General features: G+C 43.0%; 1 long non-coding RNA gene across 1 annotated transcript; it reads right to left on the minus strand.

The window, feature by feature from the left end:
- Positions 1–228: 228 nt before the first annotated feature.
- On the minus strand, positions 229–27340 carry LOC122554614. Its single transcript, XR_006313038.1, has 3 exons — positions 27268–27340; positions 12392–12472; positions 229–395 (listed from the first exon to the last, which is right to left on the minus strand). It is a non-coding gene; the product is annotated as an uncharacterized LOC122554614 (long non-coding RNA).
- Positions 27341–27558: the final 218 nt, after the last annotated feature.

Here is a 27558-nt window from a genome sequence, read left to right on the forward strand (position 1 = left end):
GGTTTTGTAATCTCAAGTGCACCTGTACCAAAGCAAATGAAATATAAAGGCTTCACCTTTTGCGACTTCTGCCATAGGGAATAATCAATGGTGTACTTCAGAGTAAAACAGAAAATGCTGCTATTCTATTGCAGTGCAGTCAATGGAAACCAGATGAACCTTGACCTTTCTGAAGAAGCCAGGAGTTCCAGCAATGCTGTCCTAAAGACAAATATTTCATCTCCGAGAGCAATGTGAGGTGATCTTTTCTTGTATTCTTTTGCGGGATTTGTATGCAGAAGCACCGAATGGCCTGAACGTTCTGAGCCGTGAAAATGTTATGTGCATTGCCCATTGCTGCGTCACATGGAGATTTTCCCAGTTCGCACATTTCTTCCAGGATCTTCTAGTCCTGCCTGTCAAAGAAATGCACAGCAAGAGATCTCTGTCAGAGAGGACTAGATTTAGAGGGAAAGAGAACACACTCATATTTTAGGATACTAGCTGTCATACTCTGGTAAGTATTTTGTTGCACCTGCACAATATGTGTTTAACTTCTTACATTCAGCAAAAGAACTGTGAGTCAACTCTTAATAATGATGCACAATAATACATGTTATCCAACACAATTAATGTTGGAACAATAAAGTATATTATAAACTAACGATAAACATTACAAACCATCTTTTGCTTTAACTTAACTTTGTACAATCATATACCACCACACGAGAACTTGGCCGGGCTCCACATGGTGATGTCATCTGGTCTTCTTCCGAGGGTCTTAGGGATGTCTTCTCATTCGGTGGTTATTCACGAGTTACCACCCTGAGCGTGGTTTGACAGCAATTCTTATACTCCAAAGTCTTTGTGCCTTTCTAGGAGGGTCTTGAGTATCTTCCAATGAATTAATCATGTTTGATTACCCTCATCGATCGGACCCACTCAGGGGTTGGCACGTCGATGGCAGGGTGACCCTTAGGTGCCCATCATAGTAGGTGCTGGGTGCAGGTAGCTTCCTGCAAATAAGGGTGCTAGGCGTCTCCGTGTCCAACTCTATGCTCCTGATTGTCCCAAGAGTGACATCTCATTGTCCCATTCGAGTCCAACTTGAGGTGTGTATTGCAGGGTCTGCAGCTTTCAGGTTTGTTGGCAAGCCATCTGTGGGCAGCTGCAGCCTGTCTGAGTTCTGCATGATGCTTATTGGCATCATGTTAGTCAAACTGGCTTTTTTTTCCCAGCATGCCTTAGTTTATGGCCACTTTATCAAAACTCATCATAAATCAATTATTTTATGGGCGACCTGCCTGGTTACAATTTGAATGTTCAGTCTTTGAAAGAATTGTAATGAATGGATAAGTGGGTAGTTGGGTGAAGTAGATAGGTAAGTGAGGTGTGTAGGTGGCGGGTTCAAAGTTTTCATTCAAGAATTTATTGTCAGATTTTCTTGAAGGCCACCTTTTGATTTTCAAAAGCTCCTTTTACATTCTGTCTACCGACTTTGCGAGATGATACAGTCACATAGCAAAAATACCTTCTGCACTTGTATAGAATTTTTAAAAATTGTTTTCTTCATTTATCATTGCTGTTACTTGTATATCGAGAATAATTGTCCACATAGGAAATTCCATGTTTTTCATTAAAAAAAAGATAAAACTGCGTCATTACCAAAGGTGGCGTAGGAAAGCATGACTAAATCGTGTTGCCTGGAAACATTTAATAATTAAGATTTTTTCTTAATTAATTGTAAACAAACTTCCCAAACTCCAGATGCACAGCCACACATGTCACTCTTCCAATCTCCTCACTCTAAATCCCGCGTATGAGGTGTTCCTCCTCCAGGCATCAGGTGGTGACAGTTTGGCAGTGGAGGAGGCACAGGACCTGCATGTCCTGGACATTGTGGGAGGGGGAGTTGAAGTCAAGGACATGCAGGTCCTGGGCCTCCTCCACTGTCAAACCATTATCATCTGATGTCTGGAGGAAGAACACCTCATATTCCGCCTTGGGACCCTGCAACCACACGGGATAAATGTAGATTTCAACAGCTTACTCATTTCCCCTCCCTCCGCATTATCCCATTCCTAAGCTTCCAACTCGGCACCGCCCTCTGGACCTGCCCATCACTCCCCCACCCCCCCCCCCCCCCCGACCTATCACCTTCTCCCTCAGCTTCATCCACCTATCGCTTTCTCAGCTACCTTCCCCCAACCCCACCCATGCCCCCATCCCATTTATCTCTCAACTCCTCAGCCCACAAGCTTCATCTCTGTGAAAGGCTTATGCCCAAAAAGTCAATTCTCCTGCTCCTCGGATGCTGCCTGGCCTGCTGTGCTTTCCCAGCAACACACTCTTGACTTTGTGTGGTTATAGTCAAGTTTTCCAATTCCTGAAGATTGTGCTTGAATTTTCAAGCTCACCCACTGCTTCAAGCTCCAAGTAGTAACAACTCTATCTTCTTTATTTTCTGCAGGCAAAGTACACTGCACAGCATGTTACAAAGCACAGGAGAAGTACACTGCTCAGACTCCACCAGACTGGTTCATTATGGGTCTCTCATATTACATACCTATCCCAGTTGAGTTGAGTTGTGAAAATGACACCTCCTAAAACAGAAGACGTGGTGAAATGGTTGACAGAATGAAATATTCACAAAATCTATGAGAGCCAAATCTACTCTACAAACTTCCAAACACAGTCTTGAAGGTTTCAGACAGCCCAGTTGGTGTTCCATGACTTAATATAACAAATATTTATGAACAATGAAGCTACTTCAAGGTAGCAAGGTACAAGCTTCTGATCTGGACCCGAAACAGTAATTCTGTTCTTCTTTCCACAGAAGCTGCCTGACCTGCTGAGTTTTTTCCAACAAGTTCTGCTATGTTTAGAGTCATGGAGTCATTGAAATGTACAGCATGGAAACAGACCCTTCAGTCCAACTCGTCCATGCTGACCAGATTAACTCTAAATTAATCTAGTCCCATTTACCAGCGCTTGGCCCATATCCCTCTAAACCCTTCCTATTCAATTAACCATCCAGATGCCTTTTAAATGCTGTAATTATACCAGCCACTACCAATTCCTCTGGCAGGTCATTCTATACACACACCACCCACTACACGAAAAGTTGTCCCTTAGGTCCCTTTTAAATTCTTCCCCTCTCACCCTAAACCTGTGCCCTTTAGTTCCAGACGCCCGCATGCCTGGGAAAATACATTGTCTATTTACCCTACCCATGCCCTTCATGATTTTATATACCTCTATAAGGTGTTACACCTTCTGCAGTTGGAGGCAAAAGTCATTAAGGACATGTTGGCAGCTTTTGTTAGCACTTGAGTTACCCTAATGTAATGCTAACTTGCTTCAATGAAAATAAATTTGTTCCCTCAGTTTAAGTTCACAGACTGAGTTTGAACAGTCCACAATTTGTGACCACAAAATGCACCTGTGTACATACTCTGCCAGCACAATAGGAGCTAACTCATAAAAAGCCGCATAAAAATGGTGAATATTTAGGAATTTAATTTTGACCAAATTTGTTTAATGAATTATATGCCAAAACCCTTCTCATTGGAAATCGTTAGCAAACACATTGACAGTGGGATCGTTATCTTAGAAGTAAAGTAAATTATCTTAGCATTTCAGAGTAATTATGTAACTTGGGCATGATTGGGTGGTTGTAAATGTACAAGGCGATAGGTATAAGCTCTCAGTGTTACAATCTGCAGAAAGCAGAGATGTCATTAGTTCAGATCTATGCTAAAAGACAACATATGCAAATAAAATCACCCTGAAAATTTGCATGATATGCATCTGTTCTGTAGAACGTCAACAACACTTCTTCCAGTGTCCCTGCCAACATTCTTCCCTCCAAGAAAACCATCAAAAAATAACAAATGAATTATTTCATTGCTGTTTCTAAAGATGAACTATGGAATAACCTCAAAATATCTGATTCTTACTGACATCACTAACTGCCTATTTTATCAGGTTGGACCCTATGCATCCTGAGGGGTTCCTGTGGTTGTGACCTCTCCCTGAGTAAATGCAAATAGTGTTATTAATAAACTCCAAGGTATTTGGCATGACAAGAACTCAATTCCCTACATGCATACATATGTTGTAAGTATTCACAGGCATTAAGCCACAGCACATCACAGCACTCCTTTAGTTTCAGGGCTAACCCTCTTCCTCTGCCATTTTATCTGTCATTTTGGAATATTGTGTACTTTGGAATATTAATTTCCCAAGTGGTGTCGCCATGTAACTGTTGCTCTGTATTAGGAATTAGATCTAAATTGTTTATCTCAATTAATACCACCATTAACTGTTGCGGATGTTTCGCATTTAAACTCATATCTAGATGAAGAGCCTTTAGTATCGCGTTTTGTTGCTGTAACTGCCTACATGCACCTTATTTGCTGTTGCACTATTCCTGGTAAATTCTCTCTCCCTTCCTGCCCAACTTGCTTGTATTCACCCATATTGCTACACTGATATGTTGTCTTGACAATTTCTCCTCGGATTTCTAAGTCTCCCTTCATCCAAACAATATACCTGTTAGTTTAAAGCTCTGGTCACCAGTCTAGATATGGACAATTAACCAGGACACTGATCCTGGCTTGCTTTACGTAGAGTCCACTCCAATGGATCAGATCAATTTTTTCTCTCTGAGTACTGTTGTCTGTGTATCAAAACCCTTTCTTCCCATTAGTATGATTCTCTAATCTCGGCTCATCTGCTGTTGAAACCCTTAACTGCATATTGGTTACCCTGTAGGCTTGACAAATCCAAAAATTCAGGCCCACTTCCTTTCTATGTTGCTTGTAAAATTAAACTTCTCCTAATTAAGCTCTGTCAATATTCTGTCTGGAATCAAATGGTGATCGCCTGACACTACATTTGCCAATGGTCACACAAAGTCTTCCTTTGTCAAGTCTTAACCATTTCTTCAAGTCTCTCCAAGGTCTCACATTCCTAATCTCTGCAACTCCCTCGAGCCATATAGCCTTCATCAATCTCTGTGCCTCTTCAATTTTGAGTCTGTCACTTTTTCCAATATTAATCACTCCAACCTTGACATTAAAATCTCTAAATTTCTTGTCCAAATTTCTCCAACTCTCTACCTCTCCTTCATTAAGGTGCTCCTTAAAATCTATCTGTTTGACAAAATGCCTGGTCATCTGCTTTAATATCCCATTCTGTAACTGGAAGACAACATTTAGTTAATAACACTCCCGTGAAGTTACTTCTTTGGGGGGGGGAATGCTATGTAAATGCAAGAAAGTTTTTTTTAAAGTACTGCTCACTTTACCGTACATCTAAATTGCAGCTCTGTAGTTTCTAAGGCTACATTTGTGTGTTAAGTTGTTTTTGAGATGGTCAGCCATAATGGATGCCATAGCAATACTTACATGACGCTTTCCATTCTAACGAATCGCAAACTATCCCTGAAGTTTAGTGGGCCACCAACATCCCTCTTTAAAACAATTGTGAATTGTGTTACAAACTAGAAGAAATACAGTAGAAATATTGAAATTATATTTCCAGTACTGTCATCTTTTAAAAAAACCACTGAGCCTCGAACTGGACCAAGACGCTTTGAATAAAACATTCTCTGTGGTTGATGTATTGATTGGTGCTTATAATACAGCAACAACAAGAGTTAGGTAAGCCATAACAAGAAGACCTATGCAGAAAGCACAATGAGTTATTGTGACTCTTTTGTGGGTGTCAACACTATTGTAAACATTTACCTCCTGACACTTGCTTGCTGCAAATGTAAGACAATAGGCCAAACAGTGTCATCTAATCAACTCTTCCTTTGAAAATCATGATTGCGTAATTAAACAATTGTTACACTTGAGTGAGTTGGAACTCCAGTCTTCACAGAAGTTTAATATTATCAGTAAGGCATTGGTAATGATGCAAAGGGGACAGGGTGGTGAGGGAATTCAGTTGCATCAGAAGTTGCTTTCTTTTTCTCCTTAGAGTTGAGAATGTAATAAAGATTTAATGGAGGTGTTTAAATCTGCAAGGGGTTTGATAGAGTAACTATGAAGATCAGAAGAAGAATTCCATCGAGGAAAAGGAAAATGGTTTCCACTGGTGTGACTATTGATAACGAGCAGTGAATTGTGAAGAACTTTTTTGTTAACACATTAAATTGTTGTGATGTGCACTGTACTGTCTGAAAGCAAAATCAATAGTATGTTTCAAAGAGCAATTACATGGATATGGAAAAGGAAAGAGGTTATGAAGTAAAGAGCAGGGAGTAGATACTAATTGGGTATCCTTTCAAGGAGGCATGATCATAGGCATGATAGACCAAATGGCTTCCTTCTGTACTGTTGGACTCTTTATAGGGGAAATTTAGTCCTGTAGCGATGCTTCAAGCGTTGCTGTGGAGACTTGCCTTGATTCCATGGGGTCTGATAATAAGATTATAAGAAACAGGAGCAGGAGCAGGTCATTCAGCCCCTCCAGCCTGCTCTGCCATTCAATAAGGTCATGGCTGATCAGACATTCCATATGCCCACTTTCCCCCACAACCCTTGATTCCCCCGACTCATCAAGAATCTATGCCAGCTTTAAATATACAGAAGAACTCTTCCCCACAGCTCTCTGTGGCAAGGAGTTCCAAAAGCACACAACCATCTAAGAGAAAAATTGCTTCGCACCTCAGTCTTAAATTGGTGCCCCTTTATTCTGAGACTATACCCTCTGGTCCTTGACTCTCCCATGAGGGGAAACTCCTCTCAGCATTAACACTGTCAAACACCTTAAGAATCTGATATGTTTTAATGAGATCACCTCCCATTCTTCTAAATTCCAGTGAGTAATGTCCCAACCTGTTTAGCCTTTGCTCATAAGACAATCCCTCCGTACCGGGATCATCCTAATGAACCTTCTTTGAACTGCCTCTATTCTTCCCTTAAATAAAAGGACTAAAACTGCTCACAGTGCTCCAGACATGGTCTCTCCAGCACCTTGTACAGTTGCACACTTGTATTCCAACCTTCTTGAAATAAAGGCTAATATTCTAGTGGCTTTCCTGGTTACCTGTTGTCCCTGTTACTGTTGTGCTTCTGTTACCTGAAGTGCAACCTGTGAGGCTACCTGTTGTGCTTCTGTTACCTGAAGTGCAACCTGTGAGGTGTTCTCTAATTAGATCAATGGGGAAAGCTGTGTGAGTCATATTGGTAGCATCTCACTGTGAAGCTTGGGGAATCAACATAGGAGTGTGCAGAGCCACCAGCTTCTGAACAAGTTTCCCCTCCATTTCTCGTGAACCCCTCACGCGTTGAGAACTTTTAATCAGTGGGAGTTACAATTTGCTTGAGACCTTGAATGTTCTCAACACATCATTACAGTGTCATAGTATGCAGTAGCCAGTTGTCCACTTAATGTTGAGTGAAGACTCATGTATTTCATGGAATGCTGGTTATGTTACTAGCTTAGTAATTGAAAGGCTTGGATGAATAACCCAGAGACATGAGATCAAATCCTGCCATGGCAACTGAGGAAATTTCAATTCAATTTCAAGGAAAAACCTGGGATAAGAAGCTAGCTGCAGACCACAAGTCTGCTGGATTGTCAGAAACATCCATCGGGATCACTAATTCCCTTTAAGGAAGGTCTTTCATGGCTCCAGACCAGCAGCAGGAATCCCACTAACTGCGAATTCCCTTTCAAGCCACCAACCATCTTGACTTGGAACAACATTGCAGTTGCTGAGTTAAGATTCTGGAACTCCCTGTCTAAGAGTACTATTGATGCTCCTATGCCACTGGGACTACAAGATTAAATTGGTGGCTCATCACCACTGTCTCAAGAGAAATTAGAGATGGGGGTTAATTGCTGACTTTGCTGGTGACAGTCACATCCCATGAATAACCGAAACAAAGCATATGCAGTGCCAATCAAACACCACATGTGTTTATAAATGCATACCAGCATATATTAAATAATAACAAACAATGATACAAATCATCAAACGCAATAATTCTTTGGATATTATATCACTTTGCTTCCTTTGACCACAAATCTGATTAGGCTTTATTTTACATACTTAACTTACTGCTTCCTTTTTTAATTTCAAAAATATGCTTCATGCATCAAAATATCTTTTAATATATATACAGAGGAACCTCAATTATCCGACTGACACGTGCGAGGAGTACTTGCTCGGATAATCGAATGCTGGATAACACAGTTTAACCAAGCAGTCTTGTTCGGATATTATGTTGATTATGGATAATCAACATTCAGATAATTAAGGTACCTCTGTAGTCACCAATGCAGTTCAGTTCTGTACAGTAGCTTATCAAGGAAACAAACATACAAACTCTGTCCAAACAAATCAAAGGCATCTCTTCCTTGAGCAAAACTATATTTACATGCATTTGAGGCTGTGTATGTTTTCTTTTTCCCTTTCCTGAGCCAGAGATAGATGAAGTCAAACACCCCTCCACCCACAACCCTGCCCATCAGGTTTGCTGTCACATCACAATATCATTTTACTGTTATGCTGAGGATGGGATTGCTAACACGTGGTAGTACAGAACTCGGATATTGCTGAAAAATTCAAGACTGACAAGGCTTTTTATCTTGCACTTCATCAGGACAAGTGTAAGAATGCCAAATTTCAAAATGTTAGAGACAAAAAAATACTGCAGATGCTGGAATCCAAAGTAGGCAGGCAGGAGGCTGGAGGAATACAGCAACCAAGGTAGCATCAGTAGGTGGAGACGTCGCCATTTTGGGATTGCAACAACTATAATTACAAGAGAAAAGAGTGTTGATTACTTGGCAAGTTGGGTCTGGTTGGATAAGGTGACACAATGAGGAACTATTGGCATAGTTCCTGGATAAGTGAAAAAGAGCACAGTGATTGAATACAATCCCTTGGTTGTGCAGAATGGATCAAGGATCTTTGGGTATGGACATGTGTTGCTTTTCACAAGAATTCATTGAGTTATAACAGCCTAATATCTCAACATTAGTAGCTCTGGCTAAAAGCACTTAGTTGGATGCAGAAAGGCCATCACTGCTACTTATCTTTTGTTTCAACGGAGTTTAGACGAACAACTATAATTAATCCCCTGGACAGATATCATCAGCTGTATACAAAGATAGGGTTGAGAGGTCCACAAAATTCTTTTCCACAAGAAGTTGGTAAATTATCAAACTACCTTGGACATATATTTTGAAGAAACATTTAAATCATTTAGGACGGATTGAACCATTGTGGTTTTTCCAGCAATTGTCCCAGCAATATGTCACAATATTTTTCTGTCTCTGTGTAATTAACTGTGAATATAATCCTTTAGCCATTGACATATCATCTTGACAGTGTGGTATTTGCTACTTTTCAGACAACTAGCCTGGCATTCTGGGGAAGGGTCACTGGACCTGAAACATTAACTCTGATTTCTCTCCACAGATGCTGCCAGACCTGTTGAGCTTTTCCAGCAGTTACTGTTTGTGCAGCCTGGTGTACGTAACACACAGTATTTGAAGAAGACTGGAAGGAGACTTATCAACTTCATTCATGGCATACACAAAGAAACTTCAATTCAAAGGAATCTCATTTCTCGTATGAAAATTTAACATTTGTTAGGAACAAAATGTTATTGGTCAGAGTGGCACAGATCAGAACAGTGACAAAAGATAACGCTGGAACCATTAAGGTCTGCCATGCTAGTATGGTATTGAGCAGTGCAACAACTTTCATTTATATAGCACCGTTAACATAATGAAAGAACCCACAGTTCTTTATAGGGTTTTAACAAATGCTATCTGACGTCGACCAAAGAAATATGAGCTAGGAGCAGGAATAGACCTTTCAGCTCCTCCAGACTGCTCCACCATTCAATAAGGTCGCGGTGCTGTGTGGTCACACCCCTGCCTTGCAACTCCTCCACCACCGCCCAACAATTCATTCCATTCCTAGTCAGACATTGAGCCATTTCAAGCCACATAAGGTGGCGTGAGAACAGATGGCACAATGCTTAGTCAAAGAGATAAGCTTTGAGGAGCATTGTCAAGGAGAAACGAAAGGCAGACAGAGACAGGAAGGTAATTCCAGAGCACAGAGTCTCTGAGCTGAAGGTACTGCAATAGGGTTAACTACATTGTAACTATTAATGATGAAGCAATTGAAAATGCACAAAGGTCAGAATGAAGTAGATGCCTAGGAGCATTGTAGGGTTAGACAAGAGAAAATGCCTCTATGATCTAAAGCTATGGGAATGGCTGGTCAAACCAGTTCCATACAAAAGGTGTTCAACATAGATCCTTCAGATTAGATTAGATTCCCTACAGTGTGCAAACAGGCCCTTCAGCCCAACAACTCCACATCGACCCTCCGAAGAGTAACCCACCCAGACCCATTTCACTCTGACTAATGCACCTAACACTATGGGCAATTTAACATGGCCAATTCACCTGACCTGCACATCTTTGGACTGTGGGAGGAAACCAGAGCAAACCCACGCAGACACAGGGAGAATGTGCAAACTCCAGTATGGTATTGAGCAGTGCAACAACTTTCATTTATATAGCACTGTTAACATAATGGTGACAGTCTCCCGAGGCTGGAATCGAACCTGGAACTCTGGTGCGGTGAGGCTGCAATGCTAACCATTGAACCACCGTGCCACCCAGATGTAAGCGAAATAAGACTATGTGGTTGCAGATGCCGAGGTTAGTTAGATGGATGATATATTGATGAGCGTATACCAAAAGAATGCTTTAGATGAAAGAGATTTAATGGTTTGAGTAGGGAGGAGGGCATCAAAGATGGTCTGATTTATCTATGGATGAATGATTTATTGTCACATATATCTTGAAGATATAATGAAAAGTCTTTTGTCACCACAATCCAGCACCATTTTGAGTTACAATAAGAATAAGAAGAAATTACTTAAATAAGAGTTTATCTTCAGACCGAAGCAAAGCTTTAGGTCTTCTGCGAGGTGTTCTGGTCCTCAAGGAGTCCTGCTCAGTGAGCAGTGGTGGTGACACCAATGCCTCCCAGGAGACCCCAGCTCTCCAGCCGCTGCAGCCTCGCCGATATCGCAAAAAGCCCAGGCTCCAGGCCTACTGTTGCCAAGAGTCCAGGCTCTGGGCCTATCGCTACCTGGAGGACCCTGACCAACATTCCTCAATATCAATATCTCCCAGTGCTACAATTCATGATAAATTAGACCAAAGGCCAGCCTACTGGGAATTTAAATACAGTATTAAGAGACTTGAGGGAGATTTTTTTTCAAGAGTAGTAACATAAATGAATGGTGAAAGTGACGACTGCAGATGCTGGAGTTTAGAGTCAAGAGTGTGGCACTAGAAAAGCGCAGCAGGTCAGGCAGCATCCAAGGGGCAGGAGAATCGATGTTTTGGGCAAAAGCCCTTCATCAGGAATCATTCCTGAAGTGGTTTTCCAGCACCACACTCTCGACATAAATGAATGGGTTAGGCATGGGGAAGGAGAATATGGTGAAAGAGTAATATAAGGAAAAGATTAGAGATAATCAGGGCTAATTATAATGAGATTAACAAATCATGTGATTTTGTTTCTAACAGGATGTAGCAAAGCTTACATTATTTCCCATAAAGTAAGAAAGTGGGTGTTCACATTGTGGTATTGAAGAATCCAAACAGACATTTATTGCAACTAAATATTACATACAAACATTCCATTCCTCAGTGTGGGTATGCTGCCGGTGTGTTTGGAGAGGGGTATAATGGATGGGATTGATATGAGTTCTCTTCCCCACCTTTTGCAATATTCATCACCAAGGCACACACACATATGTAGAACATCCACTTGGAATAATGGCTGGAAGGCAGTCAGCTAATAGCCAACAGGAACCAGAGCATACAGTAGTGAAGGGGATTCGAAATTGCAACAAACCACAAGTGAGTAGATGCTCATACTTTCTGAAGGTAGTTCAGGGTAACCCAATATGCTGTAACCAGATGAATTTAATATTTGCCAGTAACCATTCTCATCGTCCCTTAGAGACAGACAAGTCCCTGAGAACTTACAGCCCAGCACCCTGACTATACCGTTATTAAGAAAATAAATTTCATTTTACATCGCACCAACAATTCAAGACAAACACATCCACAGTGGGAGGTAGCTTTTCATCCTCCTTTACTTGGAGTTTTGCTATTATTCTTGGGTTCTCAAAGGAAAAATCACTGGTGAAATCTAATTTTCTGAAGTGAGAGAATTGTTTCTGGCACTGGATCTTTCTACTTCGTTGAATTCTTTCAACAGTTATTTGCAAAATTTGCTCTCAAGTGCAGCTGCGCATGTTCATTTACTTTGATAAAACTGTTTGAACTGCTGTGCAATGTTATCAAAATCAAATAAAGCCAGCTGGATGTACCCTTGATAAACACATACCTGGGAGGCCAAAGGTCCTTCGCTTTGAAAGCTGGTGTGTGAGTGCAGAACAGGAAACACAGCCCTGTGCTTAGGCCAGCTCTGCAACAAAAACCAGCAGCAAGAGAAAGTTCAGTGTAGATTTAAAAGGCAACAGAAAGTTATTGCAAATGCTTTGTTAATATTGCTGGAGTTTTCACGGAGGTTATGCAGTTCAAATTGTCGAACGTTTTCTCTACTAAAATTTACTTTCCTCTCTTTTCCCGAATGTATTAAACCGTTGAAGACAGATCACAGAGGGAGGCTTTATTTTTCCTCTCCTTGTGTTCTTTGGTGACACTGAAAGCGCCCGTGGTTTACATTCAAGTCTGTTTCTTTAACTTTGCAGTGCCTCATCAAAACCTGGCACTTTTCAGGGCATGGACTGAATGAGAGTGGAATCAATGGGTAGGGAAAGTAATCACTTTAACCAATGAGACAAGGGGAAGGGAGACCAGGGAGCTGGCTACTGGGCTGCACCTTTTGCAATGCAGCCCTTTTCTTCCCCCCCACCCCCCCCCCCAACCCCCCACCCCCCCGTGCTTTATCTGCAATGCACAATAAGAACGACATTGATATAGCACCTATAAAGGATGACAGGACACTTCTCTTGTAGTAGTCAGACTAAAAGGACGACACCGAGTCAAAGGAGGAGTCACCAGGACAGATGGCTGGGGGAACTAAAACAGCAAATGCTGGAGAAACTCAGCAGAACTCAGCATCTGCAATGAGAAAAGGCATTACCATTTCCAGTCCAACAACCTTTCGTCAGAGCAGAAAATAACTGGGAAAGTGAGTGTATTTATGCTGATGTTGGGGTGAATAGAATACATGGAGAAGCTGCCCAAAGAGAGAAAGAGACACAGAGAGAGAGAGAGACAGAGACAGAGAGAGGGAGATGGGTAAGCAAAGGGATGGGTAAGCAAAGAGGGACAATAAGCCAGAGAGATAAATGCTGTCTGGGAGGGAGTTAATGAGAAGTGTAAATGGTTGAAAATAGGTTGGCTGTTGGGAGCCAACAAACAAAGCAGGACCTTGAGGGAGACAAACAAACATAGAGTCATAGGAAACAGACCCTTCATCCAACCAGTCCATGTCAACCATAATCCCAAACTAAAGTAGCCCCACCTGCCTGCTCCTGACCCATATCCCTCCAAACCTCTCCTATTCACAAACAAACATGGAGGAACGTGTTCACATTCTGAAATTGTTAAAGTCAGTATTGAGTCCTGAAGGCAGTAAAGTACCTCAGCGGGAGATGAGGTGTTGTTCCTCCTGCTTGCACTGAAATACACTGGAGCACGGCAGTAGGCTGAGACAGCCATTCCAACACAGCACCCTGTTCCCACGCCAACATTCCTGTCTCAGGCCTGTTGCAGTGCTCTGGCAAAGCTCAATGCCAACTGGACAAACAATATAACCATTTCCAGCATGCATAGGAGGCCACTCAGCCAGTTGTGTCCATGCCAGCTCTCTGTGAGGGCAACTCAGCTCTTCCCACTTTTCCACCCCTTCCTTGTAGCCCTGCTTTTTATCTCTCTCTCTCTCTCTCTCTCTCTCTCTCTCTTCAAGTGCTTATTCAGTCCCACAAATGAATCTGCCTTCAGAACCCTCTCAGGAGAGGGGACATTGGCTGTGTAAAGGAATTTCAAACTGACTTTCATAGAATCCCTAACCGTCCCATCGTTGGACTGTAGGAAGCAAGCCACACAGATGCAGGGAAATGGTACAAGCTCCACAGAGACAGTTACCCAAGGCTGGAATCGAACCTAGGTCCCTAGCACTGTGAGGGCGGCAGTGCTAACCACTGAGCCACTGTGCTGCCCTTGCAGCTGTGCTGAGTTAAAATGGTGTGGATGAGAGGAAATGCACATTCTGCTAATTGAAGGCATTCCTCTGGCACATCAAAACGACAAGGACAACACTGGGCACACATCAGTAAATGTTTAATCTTGATCATTGAGGTGACATGAGACCCTCTGTGTAGTACAGGACAGGTCCATGAAGAGATTTCAGAAGGGGTTTATACAGGTACTGTGTTATGCACCTGTACCAATGACCAGTGGTCATTGGCTTTCTCACCCCTGGGAATATGTAAGAGACATAAATCCAATGGGATGACGTGCTGTTTCATTTGCTGTTATTGCTGCTTTGTGTGCATTGGATTCAACTTGCTGAAGCAATATTTACAGACACACAGGTTGTGACATGCAATCAATGGTCATGCAGCTTTGGAAACCAGGGTATTTTTCCGATGAGAACAATCCCATTAAAGAAGGAAATTTGCTGCCGTGGTGCCTCAGGTTGCCTATCCCATAAGTTTGCCACTTAATATTGCAAATCTTCAATAAAACTGACTTCTTCTGTAACTCTTTTCTGCACTACAAAGCAGTTAAGCTTCCTCTTCCTCTGTCGCTAGGTCTTTTGCCACAGGATTGCTAGCAACAGTAATGTACAGCACATGTTGAAGATTTGACAGACATATTTGTGGTTGGATCTGTGCAATGTTTGGAAACTTTGACTCAGCAGCTTAGAGGCTGGTTGGACAGTTTCTCATGTGGCTTAGTTTATAAACACGCACACCCCATAAGCTAAAAAGAAAAGGAAGATGATTTGCATTTATATAGTGCTGCTTTTCATAACTTTAGTTCGTCCCAAAACACTCCAAAGCTTTGGGGTGGCACCTATGTTCGATTCCAGCTTTGGACAACTGTGTGGAGTTTGTACATTCGCCCCATGCCTGTGTGGGTTTTCTCCAGGTGCTCTGGTTTTCACCACAGTCCAAAGATGAGCAGGTTAGGTGAATTGGCCATGCTGAATATCCCATAGCGTTCAGGGATGTGTAGTTTGGTGCATTAGTCAGAGGTAAATGTAAAGTAAGAGGGTAGGGGAATGGGTCTGAGTGGGATACTCTTCAGAGAGTTGGTGTGGATTTGTTGGGCCAAATGGCCTGTTTCCACACTATAGGGATTCTAAAAAAAAGCTAATAGTGTCCTTTGGAAGTCATAGTTGCTGTTATTTTGTACAGAGACATGGTTACCAATTTATACATAAGGAAGTTCCACAAATAACAATGTGATAATAGATAGATGATGTGTTTGTATGGCCATTGGTTAAGGGATAAGTTATTGCCAGGACAGTGGGCAGAACAGCTCTGTTTATCATTGAAAAGATATCTTGGGTTCTTCCATGTCCACCTGAGACCGTTGACTGGGACTAGGCTTCAAATTTATTTCAAATGCCTTCCCTCAGTATGGCTTATACAGGAAACAGGCCACTCAGCTCAACCAGTCCATGTCGGTCTTTATGCTCCACCCAAGTGTGATATATAGTCCTTATTCTGACTGGGGAGTTGTGTGATGAATCATTTACTGCTCATGCATGTAAACCAACTGAATCTGTGATTTCTTCACAAAAAAAAATGCATAGTTCCACTCAGTTCAAAAGCGATTGGGCTTGAAATTGAGAGTTAACACCAGAACGTTTGGAATGGGGCACAGCATCATGGTGGCCAGCTGATCCTTTTTGGTGGAAGACTTCAATTTTGCCAAACTGCATACCGCAGTGAGGTATATGCGGAGGATTGCATAAGAGGATTGCATATGAGGTACATGAGGATTGCAACCACTCCATAATGCTCCGCACCTCTGGGGTTCCTCCTATGATCCTTATAACCATCAATCTGTTGATATAACTGCAATTCTGCAGAAATAGATGAATTGGGAAGCCCTCATTTTAGCTGTAATCACCGACGAACAGTGAACTGCCAACATGAGCAGCTCTGGGGCTTGGAAGGAACATGTGTTTGCGGAAGTTCACTTTGTATAATCTCCACAATTGCACATAATGCAGTTAATTTTACATCAATATTTAAACTTGTATGAAACTCTTTCCAAGTTGGAATAAGCGAGCGTGGAACGACAGCAAGCTGATCCAAAATAGCAAACTATGGCAGTCGTCAGCCTATGTTGCCAGTGGACTCCTCCACAGTGGATATATGCTGGACAGTGGAAAATACTGTCAAACAGTGTGGCGCTGGAAAAGCACAGCCGGGCAGGCAGCATCCAAGGAGCAGGACAGTCGACATTTCGAGCATAAGCTCTTCATCATGAAAAGGCTGAACGGCTTGCCTCAGATATGTTCTTGGGCATCCCTTGCTGGGATGGGGTCACCAACTCAGAGGTCCTAGAGCTTGATAATTCTGTAATCGTATGTTATTAGCCTTCCATGCTGGCTTGGCTATGCTTGTCAGATGGAAACATCCATATAACCTTCTGTACTGATCATTGTACCCCAACCTGTTAGGTATCCATATCTCTGCTGCCGGATGCTATGAGGGTCATCGGGGGCTGGCACTGACAAGGGGAAAGGAGCTACTGACAGCTGACTTTTGAGAAGCATATTGGAAGAGGTGAGGAAAATGAGGTAGTGAATTGTACCCTTTCTCAGTCACTGTTTTCCACAGCAACTACAGTGGCACAGGCTGCAATGCTAGAGTGATGTATCATTCAGTATTTGCAAATAATCAACTGACAAGCTGCTAGTGAGTGTCACAACCAGAAATTTGCATGTGATCATTCAAAACCCAGCTACTTTCACAGTGTTAAGTTCGGACCATTACAATACAAAAGCCAGGCAGCCATGTAAAATCCTTGTAAGTCATTGTTAAGGCGAGAATTTTGTTCACAATTCTGGGGACCACCCAAGTTGAGCGGATGTTAAAGTTTTATAGAGAATAGAGTCAGGATTTACTCAAATGATACCAGAGATGAGGGATTCCAACTGAATAGAGAGATTAGAGACATTGACATATGTTACTTAAAGCTGGGAATCTTAAAAAAGATGTTCAAATTCTGGAGAGAGTAGATAAGATGTTTTGAGTTAGGAGACTGAGGGAGAGGAAATGGCAGCAGAGTTCCGAAGCAATTTGACAAAAGACCCATTGGGAGATGAGGCAAAATGCTTTTAGACACAGTAATTTGAAATGAGCAGAAATGCACAGATTGCAAAAAGGAGCGGTAGATGCAAATTCAACAGTAAGCCTGCAGGTAATTTCGGTGGCACTGTGGCTCCGTGGTTGGCACTGCTGCTTCACAATGCCAGGGACCCACTCTCGGGTGAGTAGTTGTGCGGAGTTTGCACTTTCTCCCCGTGTCTGCGTGAGTTTCCTGCAGGTGCTCCGGTTTCCTACGAAGATGTCAGGTTAGGGTGGATTGGCTGTGCTAAATTGCTCATAATATTCAGGGATGTGCAGGCTATTGTGGGTTAGTCATGGGAAATGCAGGGTTACAGGGATAGGGTAGGGGTCTGGGTGGGGATGGCTGCTCTTTGGAGGATCAGTGTGGAGTCTATGGGCCAAATGGCCTGATTCCACACTATAGGAGTTCCATGATGCTATGAATTTCAGAGAACCAGCACAGACTTGAATGACTGAATGATCCCATAATTTGCTTCATCATTCTTATTTGATCTTTGCTGAGACGGAACCAGACCTGATAGTCCTGCTCTGTCAATGCCAGGCTACAGCTCTCCAGTTAGTCTTGTTTGAGAGGGAGCAAGCTATCCTAGATCTGGTCCTGTGTAATGAGACAGGAATAAGTAATGATCTCATATTTAGGGATCCTCTTCGAAGGAGTGATCACAGTATGGTTGAATTTAGAATACAGATGGAGAGTGTGAGGATAAAATTCAATACCAGGGTCCTGTCTTATACAAGGGAGACTACAATAGAATGAGGGAGGACCTGGCTAAAATAGACTGGAAACCGAGACTTTGTGGTGCGACAGTTGACGAGCAGTAGAGGAACTAGAGGGCATAGGTTTAGGGTGAAAGGGGAAAGATATAAAAGAGACTTAAGGGGCAACTTTTTCACACAGAGGTAGTACGTGTATGGAATGAGCTGCCAGAGGAAGTGGAGGAGGCTGGTTCAATTGCAACATTTAAGAGGCATTTGGATAGGTATATGAATAGGAAGTGTTTGGAGGGATATGGGCCGGGTGCTGGCAGGTGGGACTAGATTGGGTTGGGATATCTGGTCGGCATGGACTGATTGGACCGAAGGGTCTATTTCCATGCTGTACATCTGTATGACTCTATGACTTTCAAAGCAATTTTTCAAAGTGCTCAGCAAAAGTATATTCCAGTGAAAAGGAAGGACTTTGAGAAAAGGCATAATCTGCTTTGGATATCTAAGGAAATAAGGGAGACGATCAAATTGAACGAGATGGCACAAAAAGTGGCCAAGAACAGCAGGAAACTAGGAGATTGGGAAAACCTTAAAGGTCAACAGAAAGCCACAAAAAAAATGTTGTAATGAAAAGTTAGATAGATTATGAGAATAAACTAGCTCAGAATATAAAGACAGATAGCAAAAGTTTCTATAAATATATAAAATGGAAAAGAGTGTCTAAAGTAAACATTGGTCCTTTAGAGGATGAGAAGGGGCATTTAGTTATGGGATATGATGAAATGGCTGAGGCATTGAACAGGCATTTTGTATCTTCACAGTGGAGGACACTAATAACATGCCAGTAACTGACAAAGAGACAAAGGTAGATTAGATTACTAGATTAGATTAGATTAGATTAGATTAGATTAGATTAGATTAGATTAGATTACTTACAGTGTGGAAACAGGCCCTTCGGCCCAACAAGTCCACACCGACCCGCCGAAGCGTAACCCACCAGACCCATTCTCCTACATTTACCCCTATACCCAACACTACGGGCAATTTAGCATGGCCAATTCACCTAACCCCTGCACATTTTTGGATTGTGGGAGGAAACCGGAGCACCCGGAGGAAACCCACGCTAAGGTAGGTGTGAACCTGGAAACAATCATTATTGCGGAATAGGTAGTGTTGGGTAAGCTAATGGAGCTAAGGATAGACAAATCTCTTGACCCTGATGGAATGTATCCCAGGGTACGGAAAGAGATGGCAGGAGAAATAGCAATGCACTGGTGGTAATTTTCCAAAATTCGCTGGATGTTACGGCAGTTCTAGCATATTGAAAAACAGCAAATGTGACGTCACTGTTTAAAAAGGGAGTGAGACAAAAGATGGGGAATTGTAGACCAGTTAGCTTAACCTCTGTAGTGAGGAAGATGCTGAAGTCTATAATCAAGGATTATATATTGGGGAAGCACTAATCGGAACTTCATGACTCATTAATTAGCGCTGATTGGGTTGTCCAGTCTGTGGCTTATCAATAGATGGGGTAGTAAATACAGGTAGATCACTCCAGTCACTCTCCAAATCATTATGTGGGCGGCACGGTGGCACAGTGGTTGGCAATGCTGCCTCACAGCGCCAGAGACCCGGGTTCAATTCCCGACTCAGGCGACTGTGTGGACTTTGCACGTTCTCCCCGTGTCTGCGTGGGTTTCCTCCCACAGTCACAAAGATATGCGGGTCAGGTGAATTGGCCATGCTAAATTGCCAGTAGTGTTACGTTAAAAGGGGTAAGTGTAGGGGTATGGGTGGGTTGCGGGTCGGTGTGGACTTGTTGGGCTGAAGGGCCTGTTTCCACACTGTAAGTAATCTAATCTAATCATGGGTAATCAAAATTTTCCTCAAAACTGACTTTCTGTTGGTGATAAGTTCAACCAGGGGAAATGATTGGACAAGTTGGTAAAACACAGAACTGTGTAAGCAGCAATTCCTTACAACTAAATATAGGGGAAGATGATGTTGTTGTCTTTGGTCCCTGCTCCAAACTCTATTCCCGAGACACTAACTGTATCCTCTTACTGGCAGCAGTCTGAGGCTGTACTAAACCACTTGAAATGTTGGTTTTAACCCTGAGTGAGCTTCAGGTCATAGACCTGCACTGCTACTAAGATCACAGACGTCTACCTCAGCAACCTTGTGTCATTTCTTTCCCCTACGCTCTAGAATTCTCTCCCAAACTCCTTCAGCTCTCTAGCTCTCTCTCCTCCCTCTACAAAGCTCCTTACAAACCCAGCTCTCTGACTCGACCTTTCGATCACCCGTGCCAATATCTTTTTTGGTAGAGCGATGTTCCATGGTGATGAAGCAAGCCCCGGTAAAGCACCTTGGGATAGTTTAAAGATTTACCAAATAAACATAAGCTGTTCACATTGAATAGAGAGATTCTGGATTGCTGTTATCCACTTGTGCAGAAGTCAACCGAAGCAAAATGACACGCTGGAATTCCAATGGTATGCCATGATGGGCAGGCTGGTGGGTGTCCTCGTGTGCATTAAATATAGGAACAGAGGAAATAGAAGCAGAAACAGACCAATTGTCCCCTGACTGATACCCAACATTCAATAGGCTTCTAGCTGATTGGTTTGTATTTTGGATTCCACATTCTTGTTGACCTGCATAACCGTTGATGCTCCTGCCTATTCAGAGTCTATTCAGCCCTGATGTAAGATTAAAAAATTTTTTTAAATAAACATGAGGTGCATTTTTTTTACACAGAGGGTGTTTTGCGTGTGCAATGAACTGCCAGAGGAAGTGGTGGATGTGGGTACAGTCACAAGGTTTAAAAGGCATTTGGATAAGTACATGAATAGGAAAGGTTTGCAGGGAGGTGGGCCTGGAGCAGGCAGGTGCGACCGGTTGAGTTTGGGATTATGGTTGGAGCAAAGGGTCAGTTTCCGTGCTGTATGACTGCATGACTTGGTAAAATATCCAATGATCTGGCCTTCACTGTCTTTTGAGGCAGAGAGTTCCAAATTTGCACTGCTTTCTGAGAGAATAAATGCCCGTAAGACCATTAGAAATAGGAGTGGAAGTAAGGACATTCAGCCCATCGAATCCACTCCACCATTTGATTAGATTCCCTACAGTATGGAAACAGGCCCTTCAGCCCAACAAGTCCACACCAACCCTCCGAAGAGTAACCCACCCCAACTCTATATTTACCCCTGTCTAATGCACCTAACACTATGGGCAATTTAGCATGGCCAATTCACCTGATGTGCACATCTTTAGGATTGTGGGGGGAAACTGGAGTACCCAGAGGAAACCCACGCAGACACGGGGAGAGTGTGCAAGCTCTACATAGGCAGTCACCCGAGGCTGGAATCGAACCCGGGTCCCTGGTGCTGTGAGGCAGCAGTGCTAACCACTGAGCCACCGTGCCGCCCCTAATCATGGCTGATGGGCATTTCAACTCCACCTACCCGCACTCTTTCTGTAGCCCTTAATTCCTTGCGAGATTAAGCATTTATTAATCTCTGCCTTGAAGGCATTTAACATCCTGGCTTCCACTGCGCTCTGTGGCAATGAATTCTACAGGCCCACCACTCTCTGGGTGAAGAAATGTCTCCTTATTTCTGTTCTAAATTGACTCCCTCTAATTCTATGGCTGTGCACACAGGTCCTAATATCCCCGTCTGACAGAAAAAGATTTCCCAGTGTCCACCCTTTCTAAGCCAGGCATTATCTTGTAAGTGGAGAAAATGAGGTCTGCAGATGCTGGAGATCAGAGACGGAAATGTGTTGCTGGAGAAGCGCAGCAGGTCAGGCAGCATCTAGGGAACAGGAGAATCGACGTTTCGGGCATTAGTTTCTATTAGATCTCCCCTTAATCTTCTGAACTCTAATTAATACAATCCCAAGTTCCTCAGACGTTCATCATATGTTAGGCCTACCATTCCAAGAGATCATCCATGTGAATCTCCCACCCTTCTCTCCGAAAAAGACAACCAAGGCCACCTGGTTCTAGACTCACCCATAAGAGGAAACATCCTTTCCAAGTCCACCCGTTTAGGATTTTTACACTTTGGTCAAGTCACTCCTCACTCTTTCGAACTCCAGTCAAAACAAATCCAGTCTATCCTCAAGAGACAACACATACATTACAAAAATCTATTCAGTAAATCTTTTCTGAAAAACCTCCAACACAGTGACAGAAACGTCACAGAAAGAATTCCTTGTTTCAGTCCAAAAAAATTACACATCCTGAGATCATGACCCCCTTGTTCTAGACCACCCACTGGGGAAACATCATTCTTGCAAGCAGTTTGTTCAACCTGTTGTGTTATAATGAGATCTCTTCTCATTCTTTATAAACACGGTGGCTCAGTGGTTAGCACTGCTGCCTCACAGGACCAGGGTTCCACGTTTGATTCCAGCCTCGGGTGAGTGCCTATGTGGAGTTTGCACATTCTCCCCATGTCTGCGTGGGCTTCCTCCCACATTCCAAAGATGTGCAATTCAGGTGAATTGGCCATGTTAAATTGCCCATAGCGTTAGGTGCATTAGTCAGAGGGAAATGGGTCTGGGTGGGTTACTCTTCGGAGGGTCGGTGTGGAGTTGTTGGGCCGAAGGGCCTGTTTCCACACTGTAGGGAATCTAATCTAATCTAAACTCCAGTGAATAAAGGCCTAGTTGACCTAACCTCTCCTCATACAACAAAACTGCCATTGCAAGAGTGAAATCAATCAACTTGGTAACTTCACTACACTCCCTCTATGGCAAGTATAGCTTTTCATAGGTAAGGAGATCAAAACTGCAGACATTACCCGAGGCGTAGTTTGACACAGTGGCCCCAGTGGTTAGCACCGCTGTCTAACGAGTGCCAGGGACCTGGGTTTGATTCCATCTCTGGGCGATTGTCTATACGGAGTTTGTATATTCTCCCCGTGTCTTTGTGGGATCCCTCCGGGTGCTCTGGTTTCCTCCCAGGGTCCAAAGATATGCAGGTTTGGATGGATTGGCCAGGCTAAATTGTACCATATTGTCCACGGTGACAGGTAATCTGCATGGTCAGTATAAGTGTGGTAGGGCGCTAACGACATGTACATGTAATGTCTTGAGCACCACGCATTGCAGGAAAGGCAAGTAAAACGAGATGTCGTTTTGGACTGTGAGAATGGAGCTGAGTCAACCAACGTCAAAATCAGCCTTTCCTCACAGTTCCAGATAAGTTTGATCTACATTAAGAAATGTTAAGTGAATTAGCGACAGGTCAGGTTCAGAAAATAAAATAGAGAAGGAAGATTAGTTTCAGTTCAGAGGAAAAGGAAGTTCCTTGTCTTTCTGCAAGTGAAGGATGTGTTAGAAGCCACAGTATGGGAGTGAGAAAGCGCAGTGATTGAACTATGAGATGTTAGCTCCCTCTGCTGGAAAGGGAGCGCACAGCCGCCTTGCTCACAGTCTCCAGTCCTCTCTTCCAGAACCAAACAGCAAACACTGAGTATGTTAAAGGATGAAGGCCTGTGTGTTTCAGCATCGCCACAATCTTCACATTATTCAAGATTTTTGTGCCAGTGTTCAGACTCACCATTCACCTATTCAAGTGACAAGGAAACAGGCTAGCTGGGATAGCAAGGACACGTTAATAATGAATGGTACGAAATTCAGGAGTAAATTTAGGCTATTATGAGATATGGCATGAGCTTTGAATCTTGTTGGTCAATATAAGCTTCTTTGCACAAACATGGCCCCAATACCCTCTATATTGTATATAAAAATAAACATTTCTAGATTAGAACATTAATTGTTCATTAACCTCACTTCTGCAAGTTAGGTCTGGCAATTAACAACTTTTAATGACATGATAATTCTTAAAGGAACATCAATCATCTTCTTGAGGCCAGAATAGGAAAAGATTGAAGTACTCAACTACAGATCGAGATGTATGCAATTTTAAAACAGTCAGACATAAAGTGACTTCATTTTGTTTACCATTTCCTTTCTGACTGAACTTCCTTTTCCTCTGAACTGAAACAACTCTCCCTTCTCTATTTTATTTTCTGAACATGATCTGTCTTTAATTCACTTAACTTTTCTGTTCTTCTTCCAATTATTTCTCAAATAACCATGCCATCAATAGTTCCCATTCTCACCAGATGTCAGACAAAACAATTTTGAACTGAGGAGTACCGAGAAAACTCAAGCCATTACTCATTGTTCCAGTCAGACCAGGGTTCAGGACATTGGTGGGACCATGTAAAGAATGCTGCATATGGTATTGGTAAAGTGCTGGTTAGCTCAGTTGACTGGATAGCTGGAGTGCAAAGGAAAGAATGATGCTAACAGTATGCTTCCAATTCTGGGCGGCATAATGGCTCAGTGGTTAGCCTTGCTGCCTCACAGCGCTAGGGACCTAGGTTCAATTCCTGCCTCAGGCGACTGTCTGTGTGGAGTTTGCATATTCTCCCCGCCTCTGCATGGGTTTCCTCCGGGTGCTCCAGTTTCCTCCCACAATCCAAAGATGTGCAGGTTAGGTAAGTTGGTCATGCTAATTTGCCCATAGTGTTCAGGGATGCTAGGTGCATTAGTCAGGGGTAATAATAGGGGAATGGGTCTGGATGGGTTACTCTTTGGAGGGTTGGTGTGGATTTGTTGGGCTGAAGAGCCTGTTTCCACACTGTAGGGATTCTATGAATTTCTGCACTGGCTGAGGTTATCATAAAGGATTTTCCTTCTCACCTCTTCTCTGCAGGTTAAATCTGCCACGGGCAGGTTTGGTGATCAGAGATGGAAATGTGTTGCTGGAAAAGCGCAGCAGGTCAGGCAGCATCTAGGGAACAGGAGAATCGACGTTTCGGGCATTAGCCCTTCTTCAGGAATGCCCGAAACGTCGATTCTCCTGTTCCCTGGATGCTGCCTGACCTGCTGCGCTTTTCCAGCAACACATTTCCATCTCTGATCTCCAGCATCTGCGGACCTCACTTTCTCCTCGCAGGTTTGGTGATCCTCAAGCTAAACCACTACCAGTTCTCGCTCCAAGAAAAGAGCAGAATTGTGGTGACTACATTTTAAAAAAATTTAAACAAGATTGTATTAATGTTGGGAGCAGATCAGACAAGGTTTCCCAGACTGATGCCTAGAATGAACTAGGAGAAAGTGAGGACTGCAGATGCTGGAGATCAGAATCGGGAGTGTGGTGCTGGAAAAGCACAGCAGGTCAGGCAGCATCTGAGGAGCAGGAGAATATGCCAGGAATGTTGATTCTCCTGCTCCTCGGATGCTGCCTGACTGGCTGTGCTTTTCCAGCACCACACTCTTGACTCTGATGCCGAGAATGAGCAGGTTAAGGCCATAAGACATAGGAGTGGAAGCAAGGCCGTTCAGCCCATCAAGTCCACTCCGCCATTTAATCATGGCTGATTGGTAGTTCAACTCCACTTACCAACACTCTCCCCTTAGCCCTTGCGAGATCAAGAATTTATCAATCTCTGCTTTGAAGACACTTAACGTCCCGGCCTCCACTGCGCTCTGTGGCAATGAATTCCACAGGCCCACCACTCTCTGACTGAAGAACTGTCTCCTCATTTCTGTTCTAAATTGAACCCCTCTAACTTTAAGGCTGTGCCCACGGGTCCAAGTCTCCCGCCTAACGGAAACAGATTCCCAGCGTCCACCCTTTCTAAGCCAGGCATTATCTTGTAAGTTTCTATTAGATCTCCCCTCAACCTTCTAAACTCTAATGAATACAATCCCAGGATCCTCAGCCGTTCATCATATGTTAGGCCTACCCTTCCAAGGGATCATCGGTGTGAATCTCCGCTGGACATGCTCCAGTGCCAGTGAGTCCTTCCTGAGGTGTGGGGCTTCCTGAGATTGTCTGATGAGGAAAGAGTAGGCAGGGTGTGCATATATCCACTGGGGTTTAGAAGGTTAGAAAGCATATTGATTGAAACGTATGCGATCCTGAGGGGTCTTTACATGCAGGAAGGATGCTTCCTTTCGTCAGAGAATCTAGAACTCAGGTATACAGTTCAAAAGTAAGGGATTGTCCACTTAATGCAGAGATGAGAAAGTCTTTGAAATTGGCAAGTCTTTGGAATTCTCTTTCACAAAAGGGAGTGGAAGCAGAGTCTTTGAATATTTTTAAGGCAGAAGTAGTTGGTTTCTTGGAAAGAAAGGGAGTAAGGGGTTATTGGTGGTCAGTTATTAGTGGAGTCATCAATGATTATCACAATAGTTAATCATATTCAGATAGGTTCTTGTGATAGTGTCCCGCCCTGAGCCAGGAGACTGGGGTTTAAGTCCCAGTAATACTATCTCTGACCAGGTTGATGAGAAAATATCCCAGTCACAGTAGGTGGGAAGTGTACATCAGCCATACTCCAAATGAATGATGGAGCAAATTTGAGTGGCCTACTGTTGCTCCAATTTCTAACTTTTTGTCATGAGCATTTCCATGACTAAAGCAAAAAGATCCTCAGGGCATAGGCCACCAGGTCATAACCTCACCTATGCCCACCTCACCACCCTGCCCCGCCATACCCTTTATCTGCAGCTCCCCCGACACTCACACTCAGTCCTGAAGAAGAGTTACACCTGAAACTGCGACTTCTCCACCTCCCGATGCTGCCTGGCTTGCTGTGTTCTTCCAGCCTCCTGCCCGTCTACCTTGGATTCCAGCATCTGCAATTTTTTTTGTCTCTATAGGCAGCAATGAAATGATTGCCTCACCACATCAGACTTTACAACTCAACATCAGATTTTAAGAGACCAGGCAAGTTTTCACTTGGGATCAATCTTAACTATTGTGATATCTTTAGTAAAAGGCAGCAGGAGATGGTAATGGGACAAATAAAGACAGACAGACAGACATTTTAAGGATCTATACATCTGCAGCTCTACCTCACTCCACCATGCATTCCAAAAACCTTGGAATAAAGGTCAATATCCATGCACCCTCCCTGATTTCTGCTGTGAACATTTGATGAGGGAGCAGTGGCAGGAATGGTCTGTTTTTGTGGGTTTGCAAAACTGCCTATTGTATTTGTAGGAGTGAGATGTTTTATTGTTGGAACTGCAGTTCGAAGGAGGTCAGAGCAAACTTTGCCCCAGAAACTGAAAAACCTTTAGGTAAATTGATGACTTTAAAATATCTGATTTTGTGGAAAAAATGAAAGGTAAACATTACCTCAGTGCATATGAGTGTCTTTGTAGTGCAGCGATAATGTTAAAGTCCCACTTACCCCAAAAATGTATTGTAGCACACTGACAGGAAATGTCTATAAATTGTTTAAGCTCCCTCTAGTGGCCAAAATGGGATATTGTTTAAAAATGGGGAAATGAGCAGATTAGTTGATGTACAGATGATACCTTCTCAGTGATGTTATGGCTGTTTGTATTGAGCTGATTGATTCTAACCCACATAGTAAAGCTGTGCCTATATTGCTGGACGAGTTTTGATCCTGACAATATGATTGTG

Source organism: Chiloscyllium plagiosum, chromosome 11, assembly GCF_004010195.1.
Source record: "Chiloscyllium plagiosum isolate BGI_BamShark_2017 chromosome 11, ASM401019v2, whole genome shotgun sequence".
Classification (NCBI taxonomy): domain Eukaryota; kingdom Metazoa; phylum Chordata; class Chondrichthyes; order Orectolobiformes; family Hemiscylliidae; genus Chiloscyllium; species Chiloscyllium plagiosum.